The following is a 16,377-nucleotide window of genomic DNA, read 5'->3' as shown; positions in this document are numbered from 1 at the left end:
ATGACCACCCAACCAGATTACATATTCCTATTATTCCTTTTTTTTCTTTTTTTTGGCTCAGTTGAGAAATTTCTGCCTCCCCACAGGATTTCAAGGCATCTTCTTTGCAGCCATTTTATACCCAGTGCTTATATTTAGGATATAACATAATAAGTCTTCAATAAATATTAATAATAAAATTATATTTTATATAATTACATATGATTGAAAATTATGTATTAACAAAATTATTAATATTATTTTAATGGCATTATAATATATTTTTACTCACAACATTACTAACGTCAAACATGTGGCTTTTGTCCATACCAACAACCACTTCTTCAATTCTCTGAACCATCAACTGGATGTGACACAACTCAATTCAATTGTGACATCAACTACCCGGAGTAATTGTCAGACTCCACCAGTTTAAGGGATCCATACCACCAGCTTATCCTCATTACAGATGCAAATTACAAGAATCGTGAGACTAGGGTACCCACACTCTGTCTGAGCTGGCTACAATGATGAGGATTCCTACAACCTCCTCCTTCAGGTTCGATTATTTCTAGAATGGCTCATAGAACTCAGGAAGACACTTTACTTAACTGTCATTGGTTTATTATAAAGAATACAATAAAACACAGCCAGATTAAGAGGTACATTGGGCTAGGTCTGGAAGGATCCTGAACACAGGAGTTTGGGTGTGTCACCCTCCCGGCATGCTGATGTGTTTGCCAGCTCCGAAGTTCTGCAAATACCCTTGGTTAGGGTGTTTTTGATGTTCTTGCTTTTTTTTTTTTTTTTTTTTTTTTGGACATTTTGCTATAGAAAGGGGGCCCTGATCCAGATCCCAAGAGAGGGTTCTTGGATCTTGCACAAGAAACAATTCAGGGCAAGTCCGTATAGTGAAAGCAAGTTTATCAGGAAAGTGAACGAATACAAGAATGGCTACTCCATAGACAGAGCAGCCCTGAGGGCTGCTGGTTGCCCTCCCCGCCCCCGGCCCTTTTTTTTTTTTGAGACGGAGTCTCACTCTGTCGCCCAGGCTGGAGGCAGTGGTGCGTTCTCGGCTCACTGCCAGCTCTGCCTCCTGGGTTCACGCCATTCTCCTGCCTCAGCCTCCTGAATAGCTGGGACTACAGGTGTGCACCACTGCGCCCGGCTAGTTTTTTGTGTTTTTAATAGAGACGGGGTTTCACCGTGTTAGCCAGGACGGTCGCTATCTCCTGACCTCATGATCCGCCTGCCTCGGCCTCCCAAAGTGCTGGGCCCGGCTGCTTGCCCATTTTTATGGTTATTTCTTGATGATATGCTGAACAAGGGGTGGATTATTCATGCCTCCTCTGTTTAGACCATATAGGGTAACTTCCTGATGTTGCCATAGCATTTGTAAACTGTCATGGCACTGATAGGAGTATAGCGATGAGGACGAACAGCCATCACTCTCGTGGCCATCTTGCTTTTGGTGGGTTTTAGCCAGCTTCTTCCCTGCAACCTGTTTTATCAGCAGGGTCTTTATGACCTGCATCTGGTGCTGACCTTCTATCTCATCCTGTGCCTTAACCATCTGAGAATGCAGCACAACAGGTTTCAGCCTCATTTTACCCAGCTCCTATTCAAGATGCAGTTGTTCTGATTCTCAAGACACTGACACTTTCACTACATAAGCATGATTGATTACATCAATGGCCATTAGCTATTAACTGAACCTTCAGCCCCTGTCCTCTCTTTGGTAGTTGTAGGATGTGGCTAAAATTTTTAAGCTTCAAATCAAGACTTGGTCTTTCTGGCAACCAGACTCCATCCTGAAGCTATCCAGAAGCACCTCAGTCAAAAAGTCATATTATTAGCATATGAAAGTCACTCATCACTCAGGCGATTCCAAGGGTTTAAGAAGCTGGGTGCCAGTAGACAGGAACTAAGCCCAAATATGTACACATATATTTATTTTGCCACAGACATGGAATTTTAAAATGTAGTTAGAATGGTTTACAAAAAATGATAATTACTAGGAAAGAAGTTATTTTTATATCATATGGTCATAAATGAGGGAAACTTTGAATAATAAACTTGTCTTTAAATATTGAACTATACTGGGTTTTGGAGGTAATAAAAAAAGAAAAAAATATCCAGTGTTTCCTAAAACAGAGTTGACTCACTTCCTAAAATATCTGTTAACTATTATACTCATATATATGAAATAGGCAAACTTCCAAAATGATTCTAAAATTATATTTTAAGATATATATGACTTTAGCTTGCTTAATTTATTTTTGTTAGTTTGAGTCTTTTGGCAGAATAGATACTTTGGGTTTCTTTTTCTCAATTTCCAGATAGTGAAAAATTTATAATTTAGCAAAGCATTACTCTTATTAATGAAATAATTTACGCTTGCATATTATGAGGGTTTTCAATAAATTATGTGGTACATGATAACTGTTATATATGACTGTGATTTTTTTTTATAACTGTGAATGGTGGATTTATATAGTATGTTCTGTATCCCATTTTCTCCTTGGAAATCTGCAATGTTGAATTGAAATGCATGAAATTTAAGATTGGACTCTTTCAGCCTGGGAGATGTTGAAGGGACAACATCAGTTTTCATGGCAGTTGTCTTATTCTTCAACTGCTGGGGAAAACAAACCAAAAAAAAAAAACAAATAATGAAAGGAACAAAAAATTTAGCTTCTAATCAGGCATCCAAGAAATCTCTCTTTTGTCTCCCATTTCAGGAGATTGAGAAGAAAATGGATGAAATAAAATGATTTTACAAATGTCTTATGATGTTAATATTTCTTAGGGAGCAAGCTATTGAAATGTCAGAAGTTGCTAAAAGAAGTTGCCAGTTTTTCATTGTTTAGCACATTTTATAACCCTCCCTAAAGAACACGGCTTGATAACATTACCAAATATAATCTGACATGAGCCAAAGAGTAGAAAGTAATTCCTACTAGGATAGAGTACAGTTATTAAACATAATCAAAGTAATGCCCTGATCATGTTCAGTGGTTTGGGAATGCATCAGAGATATTCATAATGACATAAATACCTAATTGGTCTGAAAGGAAAGAAAAAGTGACACACAAAGTGAGAGTCTTGGATATGCCCCTGGTTGAACAGAGATTATACGTTCACCCTTTGGAGAAGCAATGAACCCTCATCGAAAATGGGTTAGGATATCAAGATTGATGACACCACACACATACAAAAATGAATCAATAGATTTATCCATAACACAATGAGGCTTTTGAGAGAAGCAGGGGAGGCTCCCAAGCATGTCCTAGAATGGCTTGACAGAGCAAGGATAAATCACTAGTCTGGGCTTTTATTGGGGTTAAGAGTGGGGTTAATGTGATGGTTTCCTCGTGAAATCCAGGGACCATGTGATTTGAACTTCTTGCCAGTGCCACAGGAGATAGCATATAGCTTTCTGATTGGTTTGCTCAAATGTTGGGGAAAGAAGAGAAGAGGAAGAGGGGAGGATTCAAATTGTCTGCAGTTTAACATTTAAAATTGAATTAGCCTTTCTATTACAATAGGTTTATTTGACAAGTCCTGTACAACAGAATCCTGCTTAGGTATGTTAGGTATGCAATACACCTTATCCCCAAGGGAAGGGTCCTTATCTAGTGACCCCACCCCATGTACCACCACCAGCATAGCCACTAACATTTTGGTCTGGGAGAGGAGTTTTGCCACTGATAAAAGGGGAGGAGACCTAACTGGGTTTTAATGCTCAGATGCACATATTTTCAAGAAAAATAAGTAATTGTAGTGCTCTTGCTTGTAGTGGTTTTGCTTCCTCGTGGAGTATAGGTGAAGGCTTCAGTGAAACATCCCTTTTAGCTGTTTTTATTTTTTCTCCTTTTAAGATTTTTTTAATCATATTTTCTTTTCCGGCCTTTTTGCCCATGGCCTCCTTTTAGATATCTTACTCTGCTTCCTCTTCTTATTTTTGGGAATATTTCTCTGTCTAGACTCACATGGTTGTTTCAGCAAGGGCTGAGGATCAAGCATACTTTGTAATCCTATTGCTAGTGGTACCACTGTTTATAAAGTGAAGTGAAAATTTAAATAAGGCCTTAGAGAGAGTATGTATACAATATTTTGGCATGCCTATTGTTGCTCCTATATTGTCCTGTTCGGTTGATATGATAAACTCTCATCATAACTAGCACACAGTAAACGAGACTGAATACTTCTCAGTCACATATATATGATAATATTGTAAATGAGTCATTGGATATAACTTAGCACAGTGCCAGACATATAGCAAACCTCAGTAAATGATAGCTAATATTATTAATATTATTATTATAACTAGCACATCTTGTGTTCTTGATTTCATGGTCATGAGAATAGAATGAAGAAAATCTTGGCTTGCTATCAAGGAAAGATAGATATATTTATATATACCTTTCTGTATGTGTATCCACATGATAGATGGAGTTCTGTGACACGCTCCGGTATAAACCTTTGGAAGAAGCTGTGCTAATCTCTCAAACTCTCAGAATGTTCATGTGGACGTGGGAATGATGGCAAGAATGTGCCAGTAAGTGGTGGCAGTCATGCTAAAATAATACAAGAGTGCAATCTGGTCATAACTCAGCACAGAAGAATCAATAAATGTCCACAAGCAAGTCTAATAGTACCCTATGGATCTATAGTATTTATACTTCTGTTATTCTTCAAAGCATCTTGTGAAGTGAGAACCATGTCATGCTCTTTTAGAAGGAGAGAAAGGCTAAGGCACCAGAAATCATTCAGTTTGTTTCATTTATTTCATTACACGCATGCATTCAATTTGCTTATTGGTAGTGCTTCAAAGCAACATGTTAGGCAAGAGATATACAGATATATCTGTAAGTCTATAGGTATAACTGTGTGTGCATGTGTATAAATAAATATAATAAATATATAGATTTAATAAAACACAGATAAGTCCTGACCAAACTCAAGCTAGAACTACCTATGCTGTTAAATAGGCAAATGAATCTAAGAAGTTTTACATTTGGATCTATAACCAGAATTCTTTTCCAAACTTTAGGCTTATATCTGCTATTTTAAAAAGACATATCTTAACATTTTAAAAGACAAAATATGCAAAAAAGAACCCTTGACCTCAAACCAGCCCTGCACCCCAAAAAGCTCTACCTATATAATTTCTTATCTTATTAACACATCTACTTTCCAGTTGCCCAGCCCAAAACCTGGGAGTCTTTTTTAACTGTTAGCTTACTTTCATACCACATGTCCAATCAATCAGGAAATATTGCCACTATCTTCAAAATATATACAAATTTATCCACCCCACACTATTTCCAGTGGTTCTGGTCACTACTATATTTTACCTGGATTTCTACAGTAGCCTTGTGATTTGATTCTCTACTTCCACCTTTGCTCTTTCTAGTCAGTTTTCAACAAAGCGGTCAATATGATCCACTTAAAACACGGGAGAAAACAAAAAAAAGAAAACTATAGGCCAATATCCCTAATGAACATAGATGCAGAAACCCTCTACAAATATTAGCAAACCAAATCCAGTAACAGTACATCAGAAAGTCAATTCATTGTGTTGAAGCAAGCTTTATTCAGGGATGCAAGGGTGGTTGAACATACACAAATCATAAATGTGATCCACTACATGAACAGAACTAAGAACGAAAACCATATGATAATCTCCATAGATGCAAAAAAAGCATTTGATAAAAGCCAACATCTCTTAATGATAAAACTCCTCAACAAACTGGGAATAGATGGAACATGCCTCATAATAATAAGAGCCATCTATGACAAATCCACAGCCAACATTATACTCACTTGGGAAAGGTTGAAAGCATTTCCACTAAAAACTGGAACAAGACAAGGATGTCTGCTCTTACCACTCCTATTCAAATGGTACTGGAAGTCCTAGCCAGGGAAACCAGGCAGGAGAAAGAAATAAAACGCATCCAAATTGGAAAAAGGAAATCAAATTATCTGCTTTTGGTGAATGATAGTACACCTAGAAACCCCTAAATGATCATCGTGACCAGAAACATTGGAAATAGTGTTGGGTGATTGAGTTCGTACATATTCTGAAGATAGTGGCAATATTTCCTGGTGGATTTTATATATCAGAATCCTATACCTAGAAAACCCTAAATACTCTCTTGGAAGTCTTCTAGACCTGATTCAGTAAAATCTCAGCATACAAAATCAATGTACAAAAACACTAGCATTTTTAAACAATAACATTCATGCTGAGAAACAAATCAAGAACTCAATCTTATTTACAAATGGCTATAAAAATTATAAAATGTCTAGGAATACAGCTAGCCAAGGAGGTGAAATATCACTCTGCAAGGGGGACTATAAAACACTGATGAAAGAAATTGTAGATGACACAAATAAATGGAAAATATACCATGCTCATGGATCAGAAGAATTAATATTGTTAAAATGATCATATTACCCAAAGCAGTCTACAGATTCAAAACTATTCTTATAAAATTACCAATGCCATTTTTCAGAGTTAAAAAAAAAATCCTCAAGTTCATATGAAACCAAAAAAAGCCTGAATAGCCAAAGTAAGAAAAAAGAACACATTCGGAGACATCACACTGCCTGACTTCAAATTTTACTATGAGGCTATAGTAAATAAAACAACATGGTATTGATACAAAGATAAACAGATCCACCAATGGAACATCATAGAAAAACAAGAAATAAAGTCACATATCTACTCAAAACTGATCTTTGATAAAGTTGACAAAAATAAACAATGGGTAAAGAACACCCTATTCAATAAATGTTGCAGGGAAAACCGTCTAGCTATATGCAGAAGAATGAAACTGGACTCCCATCTCTCACCATGTAAAAAACGAAGTTAAGATGGATTAAAGACCTAAATGTATGATCTGAAACTATAAAAATAATCTAAGAAAACCTAGGAAAAAATCTTCTGGACATTGGCCGAGGCAAAGAATTTATGACAGAGACCCTAAAAGCAATTGCAACAAAAACAAAATGACAAATGGGATTTAATTAAACTAAAGTGTTTTTGCACAGCAAAATAATGATAATAATTAATAAATAAATAATAGACTAAACGAATAACCTACAGAATGGAAGAAAATATTTATGAGTTATGCCTTTAATAAAGGACTAATATTGAGAATTTATTAAAAAAAAAAAACAACAGTAAAAACTAGGCAAAGGCCCTGAACAGACACTTAAAAAAAAAAAAAAAAAAGAATACAGCCAACAAACACATGAAAAAATGCTCAACATCAATAATCAGCAGAGATATGCAAACCACACTGATATGTTATGTGTCAGAATAGCTTTTATTAAAAAGTCAAAAAATAAAATTAAATGTTGGCAGGAATGTGGAGAAAAGAAAATGCTTTTACACTGTTGGTGGGAATGCAAATCAGTTCAACCTCAATGGAAAAACGTATGGAGATATCTTAAAGCACTAAAAATAGCACTGTCATTCAACCCAGCAACCCCACTACTGGGTATGTACCCAAAGGATAAGAAATCATTATATTAAAAAGGACACCGACATTCATACGTTTATCACAGCACTACTCACAATAGCAAAGTCATAAAATCAACCTAAGTGTCCACAAAAAGATACTTAGTTGATTAGATAAGTAAAATGTGGTGTATAGGTTCACCATGGAATACTATGCAGCCATAAAAAAAGAATGAAACAATATCCTTTGCAGCAACATAAGTGGAGTTGGAGGCCATATACCAAGTGAGTTAACACAGAAGCAGAAAATCAAATATCACATGTTCTCACATATAAGTGAGAGCTAAACAAAGGGCACATATGGATATAAATTTGAAGAGAATACACACTGAAGACTCCAAAATGGGGGTGGGAATGAGAGGAAAAGGTTTGAAAGATTATCTGTTAGGTACAATGTCCAATATTGGGGTGATAGGTACACTAGAAGCCCAATTCCCACCATTAGGCATGTAATACCCATGTACACAAGCACATGTACCTCCTGAATCTAAAATTAAAATAAATAAATAAATATTATAGATCATATTCTCTTCAAAAGTCTTCAAAATCTTTATGCTTCACTCAGCAGGAAATACAAAAGGCCCTACATCCTCTGCTTTCCCTCCTTATCTCTCTGATCTTACCTCCTACTAATGTCCCTGATCAACATGCTCTAGCCACAGAGGACGCCTTATGGTTTTTGGGACATAAGAGGCACACTCTCACCTCTGACCTTTGTTCTAACAGTTCTCTCTTTCTGGAACATTTTCCCCCCAGACTTTCATGGAGCTAACTTCTTCACCACCTTCAAGTCTCTGCTCGGACTTCATCTTATCAACAGAAACTTCTTATTAAAATTATAATCTCTTTTAATTTTAAAATTAAAAATTATGGTTTCAAATTACCATTGCTCTGCTTTACATTTTTATTTTTTCTTTATAACACGGATCACCATCTAACATAATTTACTTTCCAAATGATATTTATTGTTTATCATCAGTCTCTCCACAACTAAGATAAACATTCAGGAAATCTGGATATATATCTGTTTTGTTCACTGATGTTCAAGTTCCAAATGCCAAGAATATAATCTGGCACATGATAGGCATTCAGTAAACATTTATTGCATGCATAGGAAAGCCAATTGGTAGCAGAAAGAGAGGAAAATCGATTCAGATAGAAATAAACATACAGAGACAGTTGAGGCACTGTAAATGGAGAGCTGTATCATGCACATTCTTAATGTTTTGTTGCTTATACAAGCCTTAGATTTAAAAAGAATTCTATTCTACAGCCAATAAAAGTTCCTCCTCATCGATATTGTAAAAGTTGGGTTCTCTTATACCCAGGCACATCCTTACTTCTAACCTGCACTACCTGAAATAACCTGTTCCTGTGATCAACAATGCCAGGCAAAAACACAAACAAAAAATATCCTAGACTATGACACGAAGCATCTACAAAATGTGTTTCAAAATAATTTTGGCTCTCAATATACCATGGGCTTTTTATATCTATAACTGAGTAGTATTCATATAAGAGACTTGATCATTAAATCTATTCATTAATATTCATCCATTATAAAAGCATTTTAAAGTAGACTAGCATAAAGATAGCTGGTTGCAAGATTCAGAATCAGCAATTCTTAGAGTAAACTTATTTTTATTTAAAAAAGCAAACTCAGGGGCTATTGTATGTGGTGTTCTTTTTGAAGCCTGAGCTGAAATATGAAAATAAAATACACCAATTAATCAAAACTTCTTTAACCTTTCAATGTATGTACCATGTTTATACCCTTGTGTTCTTCATGTCCTTATGTAATTAAACATTATATCTATAAGGTCAGATATACTTTTTGCTTGTTAATTGAATAACCTTGAATAATTAGCTCTCTACTTATGTATGGGTGGTTTTTTTTCCCTTTTTCCTTTGAACAGCTTCACATTATGGTGTTTAGCATTTGCAGTAAGATTTCAGGATAGTTCTTACTTTGACTCTCAAGTATTGAGAGAAAACTAACTTTGTCAACTACAATTTGTCACATCAAACTTAATCCATTTAATATTCCAAAAAGGCTCTTAAAGTTTCTAACTTCTTAAGAACATGCAATACCTAACTGCTTATGTTATGGTGTATTTTTTCCTTTTTCATTTTTAATGATAATTTTCATTCCTGCAATCCCTGAATATACAGATAATCCAATAGTAATGAAGTGATTGAGTGCTTACCTTTGTGGGGTGCATTAGATCTTTCAGGCCACTTAGGTCCATTTAGTAAATTGCTACTCCAGTGCATTAAGTGCAACTCCAGTAGCCTAAAATTGTTAATGCACTTAATAATTTGGCACTTGTAATTGCCAGTGATGGTAGTACATTTGCTTTCAGATTATCTTAGTAATGATTATGAAAAAAGAATTTGTGCCCAAAGAATTACATGGTTGGCCATTAGAATTATATAGCCTCTTTAAAATTTATAATAAACCCCTTTGCCATCTAATACTAAATAATGGATACTTCAGAAGATGCTGCCAAAGATTTTCTTTCTTCTCAAAATGCAAAATTTGTTCCTCTATGCAATAAAAGAAGCCACATACCTATACTCTAGTAAATAAGTCAGTGCTACATTTTCATGTTGTCTTTACATTTAACTGCATCCACTGTGAAAAACCTCATGTAAAAGTAATATATTCTATGTTATGGAGGGAAACGGAAGTGTCAGGGTACAATGTTTCAATTATGTAGGATGAAAGAGTTCTGGAGACCTAATTGACGGCATGATGACTATAGTTAATAATACTATGTATGCCTGAAAGTTGCTAAGAGAGTAGATCTTAAATCTTTTCAACACACACACAAAAGGTGACAAATATGTTAATTAGATTGATAGTGGCAATTGTTTTACAATATATGTATATAAAAAAGTCATAGTGTTCACCTTAAATATATACAATTTTCATTTGTCAGTTATACCTTATTAAAGGTTAGTAGGAAATGATATCACAGAATGAGAAGGAATTTGGCAGATCCTTCCAATAGCTGAAATACTATACCTTCCCAACCACAATGCAGAATGCCACATTTAAAACTCTACAGGATTTTTTTTTCTTTAAGCATCAAAATTTTTTACTAAGAAAACAATGGTTAGTTTTTATCCAAATTGAAGGCATAATCACATATTTCTAATTTTCTATGTTGCACGAAATGACTACTCAGTTATCAAAGGCAACCATGGGTAACAAGTAATTAGTTTTAGTCAATAGACTTCCTTTATGGCTCATTTAAAGCCACCCATTATCTCTCACTGCCGTGTGGCTCACCTTTGTCAACGTAACAATCAGAGAAGCAGCATCTTTAACATGATGCGCTTTCCAAAGCATAAGCACATGTTACAGACGATCTAATTCACCCTCCGTGTTTCAATTCTAAAAGTTCAGCAGAATTCACCATGTGTTTTCAGGAATCCTAATTTCTTGGCATTTCACTTCTTAATTAGTTGGCGAGAGGTAAACCAAGCTCTGTAATCCTGAGAGGAATTGACGTAAGGGCAGTGTTTAATTGGAGGTTTAAAATCACTCAGAAATTGCTGTTATCCTTAAATATATGGTGTCCTTCCATCATGTTGGTGTCATTTAATGAACTGATATAGATCAAGAGTCAGCTTATAAGCTAGATAATGAAACCACTTTGTTTATGCTTTGCTTCTGTAAATTTTCTGCTGCACTCTGTGAAGAGTTTCGTCTCTGTCAAGTATAAACATAAAATGGCTTTATTTTACCTGTAACTCTTACCCACTCTGTTCTGTTACCATTATTTTTGCTGAGCATCAAGATCACTTTTGAATATTTTAGTCCGATACCATGACTTGTTATTCACCTTGGGTTATCACAACAATGTGATTCAGTTACTGCGATTCTATCCTACAGATTTAAAATGTAGATTCGTATTTACTGAATGTTCTTCCCCTTCCCCGCTACCAGGGTAAGTAAAGCCCCAGTAGCATGCATTGTAGGGTGGGTAAACTTGGTGTGCTTCTCTCAAAGTGGCCTTTCCACTGTCCTTGCTCTCGGGGGTGAGACAAAAAGGAAGAGGGAAAGATGACTGTTTTTCAATGTCTGTGGCAATTTATCTAATTCTTATGATCAATCATACGTAACACAAGCAGCCACACACTGGAGATGATAAAGTTGTGGTCCTTTCTACGGTGGTCATTATCTTGAGACAGTCAAGTATAAAGGGGTCCCTGGGGAACTCCCCACCGGCCTGTGCACTGGGAGAAACGGGTGGAGCTACAGTAAGTTTGCACCTTTTGCAGTAGGGAGGAGCGTGGCCTCTCCTTTTCCAGGATGGGAACCTGGGATTCAGTCTGCGAGATGAGGGCCTGTTAACAGGAACCCCTCTCTGGTTTTGCTGTGTTGTTTTTTCCTTTTACCTTTTCACCCAATAAATTCCGTTTCTCCCACCCTTCTATGTGTCTGTGAGCCTAATCTTTCCTGGTTGTGTGATAAGAACCCAGCTTTTAGCTGAAGCAAGGAGAAAGTCGTCCTACAACAATCTCTTGTGTAGTTTATAGGATCAATGAGAAGAAAGGCAAAAACTTCCTTGAGAAGACACTTAATTTTAAACAGTCTCTCTAGGCATGGGGAATTTATTTTGGCTTGGGCTACATCTTTCACTTGCCTCCCCAGCTCGGGGGCTTTACATTGCATTCCACTGTATGGATCCTCTTGCTCTATGTTGCAGTAAGTGAGGCAAACTTGCTCTACAAACTTCACCTACTTCTTATGTCCCAGATCTGGGGAGCTACAAATCCCAGAGATCTATCTTCACTACCTTTCAGGAACCTACACTGCAGAAATAGTCTTCAGTCAGTCAGTCACACAGTATTACTAAGTCATCTTGGCTGAAATGGCACCTCACAGACCTCAGGTGTGTGCTTCTCTGGGTTGACTGGATGCTTCTGAACTTTTTAACTATTAACTCTTTTGGTTTGTGTGTTTGTTTGTTTGTTTTTTAAGAGACAGAGTCTTGCTCTGTCCCCGTGGCTGGAGTGCAATGGTCCAATAGTGGCTCACTGCAGCCTCAAACTCCTGGGCTCAAGCAATCCTCCCAACTCAGACTCCCTAACTGCTGAATTACAGGTATAAGCCACGTACCTGGCCCTATTTATTCATCAATAAGAGCTGTGGACAATACCTTCAGGTCATGGTTCTCAAACTACGATGTTCATGTTTCATTTGGCGAGCTTTAAAAAATGTGGATGATGGTTTATTTTAAGAATATGTACTGAGTTAAGGACAATTTAAAAATATGGGCCTCACTTGGAAAAACATACAGTGAAAAACAAAAGACTTGAGAATACAGACTGCCTCAAAGCAGACCTCGTAGTTCTGGTTGTGATTACAAGGTAGCTCAGCAGAAATCTGTGGGGTTCTATCATCTATATGCATAGCATGTCTCTCCACATCTTCTCTCCTCTAAGACATTATAAACTACTTTTTCTCTTTCTTTATTATCAATATTTTTCCCAACTTTGTAGCTTCTCATATTTCTTAGAATACCTGCTCTAGAGTGTTCCTTTTTCTACAACCGAAAACAACTAACTCTAAACTCAGCCCCACACGAAGCTAATATTAGACAGAAAGATTTAAGGAACCCTGACTCAAAATGTTGGGGCTTAGCCCCAAGTTAACATTCTTGCCATTTGGATCTTTGTTTGTGCTGTAATTCAATGGAATTTAATTTAATAACCAATTAATTAGTAAATGCTTTGTGCTTGACACTGTTTGTTCTAGGGATAAATTTAAATAAGGAGTTCACAGTGTGAGAGAGAAGACAGATGTCTAAAGAGTACTTATAAACAAATTAGGTAGTTAGAGTATATTTTGGGAAAATTGAGGAAGCCAAAACTAACTCAGCTAAGAAGTGCATCATGGAAGAGGGAACACATAAATTGAGTCTGATAGGGTGATTAAATTTTGAGTTGCTAGACTGAACTTTGATCCCTTCAGTAATAGCTGTCTCCCCCAATGTCCACTCATCTCAGAGGACAGGAAGAATTCTAGGGCTTTATTTTCCTAAAATGCTCAGCATTTGCCAAGATTCAAATCAATAAAACATAATATTAAATTAGAGCAAGACAAAATAATATAAGCCATGCTAATAAGTGATGAGGGAACAAGCCCACATGAACATAAAATAATAAAGATATTTTAGTGGAAAACAGCAAAAGACAGCGTATTGAAAACCTAGAATTTAAGAAAACGAATATGTATGCATAAGGCCATTTGTGCAGAAAGAAAAGAAGATACCTTGGAAAGGAAGATATCATGAGCGAAGTTTATAGTCAAGAGAGCAAAGGATATATTAATAAAATCAGTAATGCAAAGACATGGGAAGAAGAACTTATTGGTAGAATTTGCTTACTGATCAGATTCAAGACAGATAATCAAGCAAAGAAAGATAGGAGTTGGACTCTAAAATTTTGGATGTTTTCTCTGGAAATATAGATTGGAGAAAAGTTTAAAGATAAAGGCAATTGACTTCTCTATATTTAGAAATCAATTAGAGTTAAAATTATGAAACTTATTTTTCATATGTATGTGCCTTTTGGAGAGAGAGACAAGGAGTCAAAATCAGAAAACATTGGTCAGATTAAGTAAATAATCTGAACACCCAGCTTTGAATTGGTAAACAATATATAACAAAAACTGAGTTAATTTGCAAGTAACTCACACAGAACTATAAAGATTTAAGTGTTCTAAATGTAAGGTAATTGCTTGGATACTAACTATAATGTTCACGCTACTTATTATAGACAGCAATTCAATTTTTGATGTAATAATTTTCTTCTTTCTAAAGGTATTTAACACATCAGAAGTTGTAAATGACGGTAAATACATCTCTAATTTTTTTATAGCGAAAGTGTGAGAGCTTACCTGCAAATAGCCCCTTTTATCCATCTTCTAAAACAAAATATGGTGCATAAGAGAAGTGAGATATGTACAATAATCAACACACCTCATATGAATTTTAATATCACAATTTTTATATTTTAAAATTCTATTAAAAATCAGTTATTGTTTTCAATCCTAGCATAGTTGTTTGAGAGATATCTGATTTTGAATTATTTCTATACATGTGCAATTCTTGATTTTTATTTTTTCTGTTCCTCCTATTAGGGGAGAGAGAAAGAAAAAAGATTTATTTTTAGGTAATTTTCATTCATTTCATTTGATACAAATGAATGCTTTTTTTCTCTTTATTTCTTTGTCATACATCATTTCAGTTAATTTCCTAAACTGTTCTTAAACCTATGAAGAGCAAATCATCTTACAACATCTTAAAATTCCAATGCTTTCCTTCTCCCCGGCTTTATTATTATTTTTTATTCATAGCACTTGTCACAATTCAACGTGTAAAGCAGTATATTTTGTTTTGTTTGTGGTGGCACAGGTGGTGGTTTATACTTCTATTAGAACGTAAGCTACATAAGTGTAGGTATTTTTGTCATTTATCCTGTTGTGTTCTTAACACATAGAACAATGCCTGGCTCATAGATGCCACTGATTTGTTGTTGTTCTTATTATCAAATGAATAGGAAGACAGATACATTCTTGAACCCATCATTTTAAAAAAAGCCCATTACATTTGTGAATAGAACCATTTTATTACAACTTAGAAATTGATTAAACAAAAATGAAACAACTTTAACTATAATATCACTGAAAATTGTCACTTTACAGAATCATTCAATCTGCGGAAATTTCTATAGATTGGGGACACAATGTGGTTGAAACAAAATACAGGTAGTCCTCTAAATCCAATGATGTTATTTCTAGGTTATTTTTCCTTTATACTTGCAACACAACCCTGGAAGGTTTGCTTGCAATAGCTAATCAGATAAGTATTAATTTACTTAAGGATAAAGAAAGTCAGGCTTGTAATAGCTTCTTTAGAAATGGGCATATTTACCCAAAGACTCTTTAAATATAACTTCTTTCTCAATTGACTGCACAGCATCACAGATTTTGTTAAGCTCCTGCTAAGTATATTTCTTTTTTGAAATTAAATTTAGGTTTTGGGTCAGAGCTAACCTCACAAAAAGATAGTTTGCTTATGTTATACCCCCAGAATTTTTAATACACTTGCCTTATAGCTCTAACTAATGATTTTGCAAAATATCAGATCTGAGAGAAGTGAGGGCTCTGAGCAACTGACTTTGACAGAGCCTCACAGCATCCTTTCTCCAGAGTGTCTGCATTCCCTCCATTCACGACCACCATATTTTGTCACTATAGCAGTTTCACCAAATAAAGGGATACTGGGTTCATGGGCTAAGAGTAGTTTGTGGAGGCAGAGCTTCATCTTATTTTCAATGTGATTCTCCTTAATGTTGCAATGCAAAACCAAGAGTAGATCCAACATTCACAAATACCGGGTGGGTGGGGTATATTTAAGAAACATTTTACTGAGAATTGAATAGAGCTACTGCAAGTATGCACGTAAATATTTCATTCAAGATTTATTACTGTTTCCCACCAAGAAGACTGAGACTAGATTGCCTTAAATATAAAAAAACAAAAGCTCACTTAAATTGATGATATTAACTTGAGAATGGGCAGTGTCCTACATCTTGTTCACATTGCATTCCAAGTTCTAAGCAGCATGCCTAACTTGTAATAGCATACTCTATAGTTCTGTGAAATTCATGCATGCTTGAAGAAATGAATTCAGAAGTAAAAAGAAAGCAGAATAGTCTAACTCCAGCATGACTGAGTTGTAAGGCCTATACTCTAGTTAGTACATGCAACCCATCTGCCTTTCCCTCAATACTAAGCACCCAATCAACTCACAATTAAAAAGAATATAAATCCAAATGTAGGAAAAAAA

The 16,377-nt window shown here is 35.6% G+C and overlaps 1 long non-coding RNA gene across 1 annotated transcript in view; it reads left to right on the top strand.

Moving 5' to 3' along the window:
- The first annotated feature begins 415 nt into the window (after positions 1–415).
- Positions 416–16,377, top strand: part of LOC126959470 (uncharacterized) — a 29,419-nt gene continuing 13,457 nt past the window's right edge. Inside the window, exon 1 of the long non-coding RNA XR_007727542.1 lies at positions 416–538. This is a non-coding gene — a long non-coding RNA (uncharacterized LOC126959470). The remainder of the gene's footprint in view (positions 539–16,377) is intronic.

This window comes from Macaca thibetana, chromosome 7 (assembly GCF_024542745.1).
Source record: "Macaca thibetana thibetana isolate TM-01 chromosome 7, ASM2454274v1, whole genome shotgun sequence".
Taxonomy (NCBI): domain Eukaryota; kingdom Metazoa; phylum Chordata; class Mammalia; order Primates; family Cercopithecidae; genus Macaca; species Macaca thibetana.
Note: the sequence above shows the minus strand (reverse complement) of the source record. Positions and strands in the feature narration are given on the sequence as shown.